The following is an 11,558-nucleotide window of genomic DNA, read 5'->3' on the forward strand; positions in this document are numbered from 1 at the left end:
AAAATGGATTCTATATTTTCAATTGGAGCTCTAGCAATATGTACATCGCTGAAAACTGCATTTAATTCCATACATTAGCTTTTGCGTGATACGCTTATAAACATACAGACAAACATACCAAAATTTTATATTTGACTTCTGTTGATCTAATAAAGCCCCTATTAATTTTTCTTTAACATCTATTATGTACAGATATCGGCCTGTTGCAATTTTATTATTCTCAGATACTCTCGTTTGATACCCATATGGCAACACTTAGTTTATATTATAAATTTAACTGAATTAAAGTTTTCAAACCCGCTTCAAGAATATTTTCAAAAGTAAGCTTCCTAAGCCTCTTTAGTTTAATATTCGTATTGCAATATTTCATTTATTTTACAAATTTTAATGAACACAATTTTTCAATCAGTTGGCAAATCCCCTAAAAATATTTTTAGCATAAAAATTTCCTATCGTTTTTAGTTTGATGCCAATATTGCAATTTATGCTACCAATTAATATAAATTAAAGTTTTCAAATAGGTGGCAACCTTCCACAAAAATATTTTCAGCTGTAAGCTCTTGTAAATTTCTTTCTTTTGACAGCCATATTGCAGTATTCACTTTATCGTATCGATTGACCTAAACTGAAATTTTAAACACAGGTGGCAACTCTCTAATTTTTTCTTCTATATTGGAAGCTAGATCTCTAGTGATACATCGGTGGAAACTGCATTCAAATATATGCATTCGTTTTCGAGTGATGCGCGACCAAACATACAGACAGACAGACAGACAGACAAAAATTCTAAAAATGATTGATTTGGCTTCTGGTGCTCTAATAAAGACCCCCACATTAATTTTTCTTTAATATCTATAATGTACAGACATCGACCTGTTACAATTTTATTATATGTTTAGGTTGATAGTTACAATATATGTATATATAAATGAGGATACTGGAATCATTATTATGGAACCAGGTATGCGCTCTAAAAGAACAAACTGACCGTGTAATGTACGGTTTAAATACTTTAATTGTTTTATATACAAGGGCGTAGCCAACCTTTCACCTAGGGGGGGCCGGAGTTTATATAGAAGGAAAAAATGTTTTCAATAAAGTTTTTTCTTAGAATAGAAATTTTTAGGTTTAAGAAAGTATAAGTTTTATGGTATCCTTTACAATGATACCCATTTTTTCAAAATCGGTTCGTAATTTTTGTGCTTAATATATTTTTTTTTATAAAAAAAGATATATTTTTGCTTTTAAGTTTTTTTCTTACATTTTTATATACGAAGTATACAAATATGCCAAACAGAAGAAAAAGGGTTTAATTGCTTTTAAAATGATAACAAATTTAAAAACATCGGTCATTAATTTTTTTTTATATTTTTTTTTATAAAAAAAGGGTTTTTTTCCTTTTAAATGTTTTTCTCAAAGTTTTATATTCGCAGTATACAAATACGCATATCCGAAGAAAGGAGGTTTGATTGCGTTTACAGCGATATCAATTTTTTAAAAATCGGTTAGTAATTTTTTGCTTAAAATATTTTGTTTTATAAAAAAACGTATTTTTTCATTTTAAATTTTTTTTCAAATTTTTACATATGAAGTATACAAGAAGGCATAACAAAAAGGGGGTTTAATCACGTTTGCAACGATACTACGACCTTTAACCTCTTATAGAACCTGTAATAAAAGTTTGCACAAAAACAGTTATATACCATTTAAATAAGAGCATAAGGCGGACTATGTCTGTATTTTTAGTTATTTACATATAATAATAAAATATAATTTTTTACGAAAGGTCCTATTTCGAACTTCGAAGGCCCATATCTCGAATTCGGAGGCCATTTCGAAAAACGGAGAAATTACATTTTTACCTATGACTCAATCTCTTAAAATAGAATTGGTTTGGTCCAATACACAGCCGAGTGCTGTACAGTGTAATGATTCCAGTACCTTAATTTATGTATATTGTAACTATCAATCCTTACTAATATTATAAATCCGAAAGTGAGTTTGTTTGTTTGCTTCGCTTTCACGCTTTAACTATTTAACCGATCATCATGAAATTCTGTACACCGCTGTTATTTAGCCCAACTTAAAATATAGGATACATTTAATCTCGATTAGGCAAGAGGGAATGGCACCTCCCATACAAACGGAATTTTTCATACTACATTTCTCAGGAAATATTTTTGGTAGATTACTGGAACTTGGTATGGAGTTATATAAAATTATTCTCTACTCATGGATGAGGGCTGCCACCTTTTAAAAAAATCTAATTGAACTTCCAATAAGGGATTTATTTATTTGAAAATTATATTAAAAAAATGGATGTCAAGAGGCTTAAAGAAGCCATAGTTTAATATATTTTGAAACGGCTTGCCACCTGTTTGAAAAATAAAATTAAAATTAATTATACGCGAGCCATCTGAAGAATTAAAATATGGTTGTCAAACAAAATATTGTTAAGAAACCTTTAGTTTTAAAGTTTTGAATAATATTGAAGTCTTTTACAAGGGTTGTCACCTTTTTAAAAATTCAACTTAATTAGTTTAAATGAAATATTATAATATTAGCAGACCCGGCGAAATACGTCCCGCACAAAAGCGAACGAAAGCTTTATGTAATTCTCCAATTGTGTAACATTTCATAGAACGGTTAATCTCACAACGAAATAAATTTGAAGAACATTTCCTTTTCACTCCCTGGCGGCAACAATGCTCCGGTTCTATAGTAAATCTCTCCAAGAAACTTTATCGTATAGTTGGTGGCAATTTCAAAATGGATGCGTATAATTGTTCTACAGAAATCCAATATATATAGACTTATTTCAGACGAAATACCTTAAAGGTAAGTTTCACGAAAGCAATTTAAGTGAAAATAAATTTTTTTACTTGAATTTATTACAGTAAAAGGCGTGCGATGGTTTTGGCGGTTGATTTATCGGTGGTGATTTGAGATTCACCCCTGCACAACTCAACACTGGTGTCTCCGAATGAAGCTTTAAGGCATAACAATACTACCAAAAATCACATACATTGGGCCAATCGTAACACATAAAAATTCGATATACTCAATGGTACAACAGGTTTATTTATTCTGACACTCACGGCACCTTTTCTAACTTGGCGATTATTTGTAATCACTCCAGCGCCACGTGGCAGCTCTTTTTTGTAATAGTATTACCTTTACCGTTACCAATACATATTTTGAATATTAGTCAAAGTGGATCATCAATAACATTTTCAGTAATAACTTAACTCCAGTGCCTTCTGGCGGGTGAATTTGTGAATTTACACTATCCAGAGAGTTACTCAAAAACACTCAAAAAACTTCGTTAAAATCCGTCCGAGAATTTCACTCACAAACACACCTACAGATAGCTCGTTTTCTCCATGAGTATAAGATTGATTTCATATAGTATGTATCTCCACACCAAGTTCCAGTGCTCTACCATGAAAATTTCCAGAGATATTCGGTATGAAAAATTCGGTTTTTATGGGAGGTTCCACGCCCCCTCTATATATCGAACATTTTTTTAGCCTATAATAATCCTTGAATCAGGTGTCGGAAATTAAAAAAAATCGGTTCGGCCGTTCTCGAGCTTTGCGAACATAAAAAAAACGGCTTTCAAAATATATATTTGTACAGATTGGTATGAATCGAAATGGTTTTGAATATGTATCACAATATGAGTGTTAGACGAAAGAGGTTTTAAAAGGTTGCAAACTGTTTCTTCTTCTTCTTCTTCTTATTTGGCGCTGTAACCGCCTAAGCGATTTTGGCCGAGTCCAAAACAGCACGCCAGTCATTTCTCTTCTGTGCTAACTGACGCCAATTGAAAATGCCAAGTGAAGCCAAGTCCTTCTCCACCTGGTCTTTCCAACGCAGAGGAGGCCTTCCTCTTCCTCTGTTCCCAGCATCGCGGCCCGCGTTGAATATTTTCAGAGCAGGAGCGTTTCTGTCCATCCGAACGACATGGCCAAGCCAGCGGAGCCGCTGAATTTTAATTCGCTGCACTATGTCTATATCGTTGTAAAGCACATACAGCTCATCGTTAAATCGTCTGCGATATTCGCCATCACCAACGCGTAAAGGTCCGTAAATCTTTCGCAGAATCTTTCTCTCGAAAACTCCAAGAGCCGCCTCATCAGATGCTTTCATTGTCCATGCTTCCGCGCCATACACCAGCACAGGCATGATGAGTGACTTATAGAGTGTGATCTTTGTACGACGAGAGAGGACTTTACTTCTCAATTGCCTACTCAGCCCAAAGTAGCACTTGTTGGCAAGAGTGATTCTCCGTTGGATTTCAAGGCTGACATTATTATTGGTGTTAATGCTGGTTCCCAAATAAACGAAGTCGTCTACTTTTTCAAACTTGTAACTGTCAACAGTGACGTGGGTGCCAAGACGCGTATGCTCTGACTGTTTGTGTGCTGACAGGAGATACTTCGTTTTGTCCTCGTTCACCACCAGACCCATTCGCTTTGCTTCTCTATCCAATCCCGAGAAGGCAGAACAGACGTAGCCCTTGTTTTTACCGATAATATCGATGTCGTCGGCATACGCCAGCAAGTGTAAGCTCTTATAAAGTATTGTGCCTGAGCGGTTCAGTTCTGCGGCTCTTATTATCTTCTCCAACATAAGATTAAAGAAATCACACGAAAGGGGGTCCTCTTGTCTGAAACCTCGTTTGGTATCAAACGGCTCGGAGAGGTCCTTCCCTATTCTGACGGAGCTGGTGGTATTGCTCAACGTCATTTTACACAGCCGTATTAGTTTCGCGGGGATACCAAATTCAGACATCGCGGCATAAAGGCAACTTCTCTTCGTGCTGTCGAAAGCGGCTTTGAAATCGACAAATAGATGGTGTGTGTCGATCCTATTCTCGCGGGTCTTTTCCAAGATTTGGCGTATTGTGAATACCTGATCTATGGTGGATTTTCCAGGCCTAAAGCCACACTGATAAGGTCCAATCAGCTCGTTGACGGTGGGCTTCAGTCTTTCGCACAATACGCTCGATAAGACCTTGTAACCTATGCTTAGAAGGCTAATTCCGCGGTAGTTGGCGCGTATGGCGGGGTCGCCTTTCTTGTGGATTGGGCAGAGCACACTTAAATTCCAGTCGTCGGGCATGCGTTCATCTGCCCATATTCTGCATACGAGCTGATGCATGCACCCCATCAGCTCCTCGCCACCGTACTTGAATAGCTCGGCTAGCAGGCCGTCAGCTCCAGCAGCTTTGTTGTTTTTCAGCCGCGTAATCGCTATTCGTACCTCGTCATAGTCAGGCGGTGGGACAGCTACTCCATCATCATCGACTGGGGACTCGGGTTCGTCTTCCTCACTACTTTCAGCGCTGCTACCATTCAGTAGGTTATAAAAGTGTTCCCTCCACAATTTAAGTATATTCTGGACATCGATCACTAGGTCGCCATTGTTGTTCTTACAGGAGTTCGCCCCGGTCTTGAAACCTTCCGTAAGTCGCCTAACCCTCTGGTAGAATTTTCGGGCATTCTTCCTGTCGGCCAGCATCTCAAGCTCTTCGCACTCACGTATTTCGGCCTCCCTCTTCTTATTGCGGCAAATACGTCTCGCTTCCTTCTTCAGTTCCCTATAACGGTCCCACATGGCTCGCGTTGCGCCCGATCGCAGCGTGGCCCTGTAGGCGGCATCTTTTTTCTCTGCGGCTTCTTGACATTCCTCATCGTACCAGTTGTTCTTTTGGGCTCGCTGAAATCCAACTACTTCTTCGGCGGCGGTACTTAATGATCGGGAAATGTGGTTCCACTGCTCGCGTACGTCGGATTGTTGAAGAGTGCTCTCAGAGAGCAGGTGTTTGAGTCGAGTGGCGAATAAATTGGCCGTCTGTTGTGATTGCAGCTTTTCGACGTTAAGCTTTCCTTGCATTGTTGGGCGCACATTTTTTGCTGCACAGAGGCGGGTGCGTATCTTGGCTACAACAAGATAGTGGTCCGAGTCGATGTTTGGCCCTCGGAGTGTACGTACGTCCAAAACGCTTGAAGCATGCCTTCCGTCTATCACAACATGATCGATTTGGTTTCTCGTTTTTCGATCTGGAGACAGCCATGTAGCTTGTTGGATGTTCTTATGCTGGAACCTAGTACAACATATTACCATATTTCGGGCCCCGGCGAAGTCGATCAGCCTCAGTCCGTTATCGGACGTTTCGTCGTGGAGGCTGAATTTTCCGACAGTGGCGCCAAAGATCCCTTCCTTGCCCCCCCTGGCATTAAAATCGCCAAGCACGATTTTGACATCGTGTCGGGGGCAGCGCTCATATGTACGTTCCAAGCGCTCATAGAAGAGATCCTTGGACGCCTCATCCTTCTCTTCCGTCGGGGCATGGGCGCAGATGAGCGAGATGTTGAAGAATCTAGCTTTGATGCGGATTGTGGCTAGACGTTCGTCCACCGGGGTGAACGCCAGTACTCGGCGACGGAGTCTCTCTCCTACCACGAATCCAACACCGAATTTGCGCTCCTTTACGTGGCAACTGTAGTAGACGTCGCAAGGCTTCACGCTTACTTTACCTTGCCCCGTCCATCGCATTTCTTGGATGGCGGTGATGTCAGCCTTTGTCTTCCCGAGGACATCAACCAGCCGGGCAGAGGCACCTTCCCCATTAAGGGTCCGGATATTCCAGGTGCATACCCTTAAATCATAGTCCTTTATACGTTTGCCGTGGTCGTCATCAGAAAAAGGGGGTCTCATCCGAGGCTTGTTGGAATTTTTCATTGGGCGGGGTTTTAACGTGGCGGGACCCAAACCCAGCGCACGCGAAGTTTTACGCCTTCTCACTTCAGCTCGCTCCCAAACGGGTGTTTGGTTGCTACCCAGAGGATACGTGGATATAAATATCCGGACGTTGTGAGCTGCGATTTGAACCGTACGCACAAGAATCGCTTCTGGCCACTCCCAGGTGAATGGCAGTCAAAAGTTTTCCACTTCTGCGCACGGAACCATCCTCCAAATTCAAACAATTCACTAAATTAAATGAATTATTACAACATGGGAATCAATCAAAATGATTTTAAAAGGGCTTATTTTTAAAACTACGTGTAAAGGGTTTCCATCTGTTTAAGATCTCAATAGAGTTGAAAAAGTATGACAAGTGAAAAATTTAAGCAAGTTTTAGTTTGAAAATATTTTGAAGATGGTTAAACAAATTTTAAACCTCCTGTTTTTGAATTGAGTTTTCTTGAAATAAATTTTACTCAATGTAGCACGCAAAAATTCCATACACTCAGCGAAGCGGGTGAGGGCGATCTAGTATCTTATAAAGAGAAGTGTTTTTTTTATCTAAAACAAATAATGTTAGAAGAAGTAATTTTTTTATTCAATCAAATCCTAGAAATTTCAAGTCCTTAAATCAGAGAGAACAATTAAAAACGCAGTTATACTTTATTTGGCTCCAAGTTTTCTGAATAGGTATATTAATTTTTTCGTGTGTTTTAAAATATTTTGGTTATTGTCGCACGGTGAAATAGCTTTATGCATCTAGCCAATTTTGTTTTTAATATAATTTCATTTCCACATAGCTCTGCGGATGCAGAACGCAAATTTTCAACGCTTTCTTTGATAAAAACTAAACTAAGAATTAACTTAAGATTAGCAGTATCAATAGCATAATGTTATGCAAGGAACTTGTATACAAAAATAAATAAAATAAATAACTTTTTAATATACCACGCTTTTATAAATGGACTAAAAATTATAAAATAACATTTCATAGAATTTTTTTTTATAACTTTTGATTTTGAAGTTTTAGCAAACGACATTATAAACAATTTATGAGATTGAAAACGAAAAACGTGGAGCGCATGCACTACAAGGAAATTAGATTTAATTGACAATAGTAAAACTACATAACATAGACCTAAAATTTCTACAGCGAAAGTACAGTGAAACCCGCTTAAGTACCCCCGCGCTTAAGTACCTAACCCGCTTAAGAAAAAAAACATTTTTGTGCACCGTGCATTTTTTTATGTAATCTGAAGAAAATCCCTCTCTTAAGTACCTCCCCGCTTATTTAACCAACCTGCCTAAGTACCTAAATTTTTCGTACCCCATTTCCCATTTTACTTATAGTTTTTTCCCTTTTGAGTGCTCTTTTAAGATTCCTTAAAATATTTACATACATATTCTGAAATTCAGTGGCAGCGCTAAACACCTTCGCCAAAAAAAAATCAAAAAAATTAAAGTAAATTTTTAGCCACTTGAAACTTGCACATTATAAAACTAAAATTGAAAAGGCAGTAAAGCTTTATACTCAAAAAATCTTTTCTGGGAAAAAAGTTTGAAATTTTGATAAATTTTTTTAAGTGCTCTACAAAATCTTAAGCTTAGGTTTATATGATATATTTATACTATACATATGTATAATTAATGACTTTTTAAAGAATTTAATTCTTGAAAAAGTTACATACCATTGCTTTATCTATTTTTTTACAATTTTCTTTATTTGTTTACCTGCTACGATCTTGGATTTAAACTACGTATACTTCATTAAATGTTCATGTTTTAATCAAGGATTTGCATGTTTATGCAAGTTTACAAGAAGATGTATCTACATCAATAATTACATTCGCTTAGGTACCCGCATAGAGGTACTTAAGCGGGTTCTTTTAAGTACCCAACACGCCTAAGTAATATAAATAAAAATTATTTAAATTGCAGTGAAAAGAGAACGGAAGACTAAAATGCTTTGTGCTCACGTTAGTATATACATACATATGTACATACATACATATAACAGCAACAAGAATGATACTTTTAAGAAATTAAACTTATTGGTACAAAACATGTATGTATATTAGACTGCATCACCAAAAAAAGTTGCGGTTTTTCCGCCGGGATTACAAAACTTATTATATTTTAAGACGTTCACCAAAATATTTGGGAAAAATATTAAGATTTAAGTGAGCCGATTTGAAGCCAAAAATGAAGTTTTTATGAATAAAAATAGTTTCGTAAAGAACTTTTTGACAAAACAGATTAAGCTTAAAAAATCTGCATAATAATATTTAAAAATCTTTTCAACGGAATCGTAAGAATGAGATTTTTGATGCTGTTTTTTTACTTTTTTCAAAGTTTGATTTACGAAAAACTTGAATAAGTGGGCTAAAACTATTCTGATTTAGACTTGTGGGATCTCAGTAGAAATGTATTTTCACACTGTTTTTATTTCTGTAAAAAAAAAAATCATTAGTGTCCCAATTTTTTTTTTCAAATAGCAACACATCTTAATTCATCTTTTAATGAAGTTCGTTCATCCTACCTTTCTCTTTCATCCTTTGAATGAGTTTATTAGCAAAGAAATAAAAAGGGTGAGAGAATACCTTTCCACCGACAGCTCTTAAGTCTAAATCAGAAAAGTTTAGGCTCAGTTGTTCAAGTTTTTCTTATACCAATCTTTGAAAAAAGTTAAAAACAGCATCAAAAATCTCATAACGATTTTGTTAAATTTTTTTTTTAAACATTTTTGTGCAAGTTTTTTAAGCTTAACCCGTTTTGTCATTTGAGGGGATTTTTTCAAAAAAAAATTTTAAGAAACTATTTTGATTCATAAAAAACCCCATTTTTGGAGGTATTTTGAAATTGGTCCAGCTCACTTAAATCTTAATAGTTTTTCGAAATATTTTGGTGGACGTCTTAAAATATAATAGATTTTATAATTCCAATTGAAAAATAGTACCGATTTTTTTTTTTGTATGAGGAGTGATGCAGTCTAATGTATATAGTTCATACAACCAAAAAATATTAAATGATCTCATCTCTGTGCTTAAGACTGTACCTGCATTTATTTATTTCGGCTGTGTTTCTTTATATGTACATTCAAGATAATCCAATTTCACAGCCAGAATAAACAGAACGCGTTTGAAATATACGTTAACATATCATCAGGAACGTTCTAAAGAATAAGTAAACAAAAAAGTTTATTTCAAACGTTCAGAATGAATAAAGTAGAGCAGCCTTCATGTTTGTTTTAAAATGTACAAAGTGCATATATGTATGTATGTGAATGTTTTGTATTCGAAACTTTTATGGCCTTATTCATAAAAAATAAAGTACGTTTAAAGAGCTTTATAAAATGACGTTTTCATACATTTTTCAGTTTATAAACCTTTTTTAAAGCTACTTTATTTTTTATGAATAAGGCCATTAATCTTTAATAATAAATAATAATTATGCTTTCAGAATGCTTTTTTGTAATTAAAATTTATTTGGTAGGTTTTGGTCGGATTTGGGAAGAAAAATGGTAGGGGAAAAAATTGTTAGTGGTAACGCTGATTGCCAGCGCTTTCTGGTCGTTCTTCATAAAAAAGAGCCTTTGACCGTTCCTCATCATGACAGTTGCTGATGACCCCATCCCATAAACAGGCTTTTCACCTGTACCGACCATGTCGCGTAATTATCCGCGGAAAGCTTTTCAATACTTGCAATCGCGCTTATTTTGTCTGAATTTTTACCGAATTTACCGAAATAAAATCAATCTGCCCACGTGCGCCGGGCCCATGACCTTCTTCTTCTTATTTGGCGCTGTAACCGCCAAAGCGATTTTGGCCGAGTTCAACAAACCACGCCAGTCGTTTCTTTTCTGTGCCAACTGACGCCAATTGGAAATGCCAAGTGAAGCCAAGTCCTTCTCCACCTGGTCTTTCCATCTCAGGGGCCTCCCTCTTCCTCTGCTACCACCAGCGGTTTCCGAGTTGAATACTTTCAAAACTGGAGCGTCGGTGTCCAGTCGCACGATATGGCCAAGCCAGCGGAGCCGCTGTATTTTAAATTGCTGCACTATTTCCATGTCGATGTAAAGCTCATAGAGCTCATCGTTCCATCGTCTGCGGTACTCACCGTCGCCAACGCGTAAAGGCCCGTAAATCTTCCGCAAAATCTTACTCACGAATACTCCAAGAGCTGCCCATCGGATGTTGTCATTGTCCATGCTTCTGCGCCATGCACCAGCAAGGGCATGATGAGTGACTTAAAGGGTGTGGTCGAGAGAGGACTTTACTTCTGAATTGCCTACTCGGTCCAAAGAAGCACTTGTTGGCAACGCAGAATCTTCCATGCTGACATTATTATCGGTGTTAATGCTGGTTCCCAAGTAAATAAAATTCTCTACTTTCTCGAAATTATAACTGTCAACAGTGACATGGGTTCCAAGGCGCGAATGTGCTTCGTCCTCATTTACCACTAGACCCATTCGCTTTGCTGCCTTTTCCAACTTGGAAAAGGCAGAACAGACTTCGCGGTTTTTGTTACCGATGATATCGATGCCATAGGCATAAGCCAGCAATTGCACGCTCGTGTAGTATCTTCTCCAACATTAGATTGAAGAAGTCACATGAGAGGGAGTCGCCCTGTCTGAAGCCCCGTTTGGTGGCGAACGGCTCGGAAAGCTCTTTTACAATTCTGACAAAGCTAGTGGTATTGCTCAACGTCATTTTACACAGCCGTATCAGTTTAGCGGGGATGCCAAATTCAGACATAGCGGCATATACGCAGCTCTTTTTAGAGCGGTCGAAAGTGGCTTTGAAGTC

This window comes from Rhagoletis pomonella, unplaced genomic scaffold (genome assembly GCF_013731165.1).
Source record: "Rhagoletis pomonella isolate Grant_MI unplaced genomic scaffold, Rhpom_1.0 Rhpom_scaffold_00005, whole genome shotgun sequence".
NCBI classification, from domain to species: Eukaryota; Metazoa; Arthropoda; class Insecta; order Diptera; family Tephritidae; genus Rhagoletis; species Rhagoletis pomonella.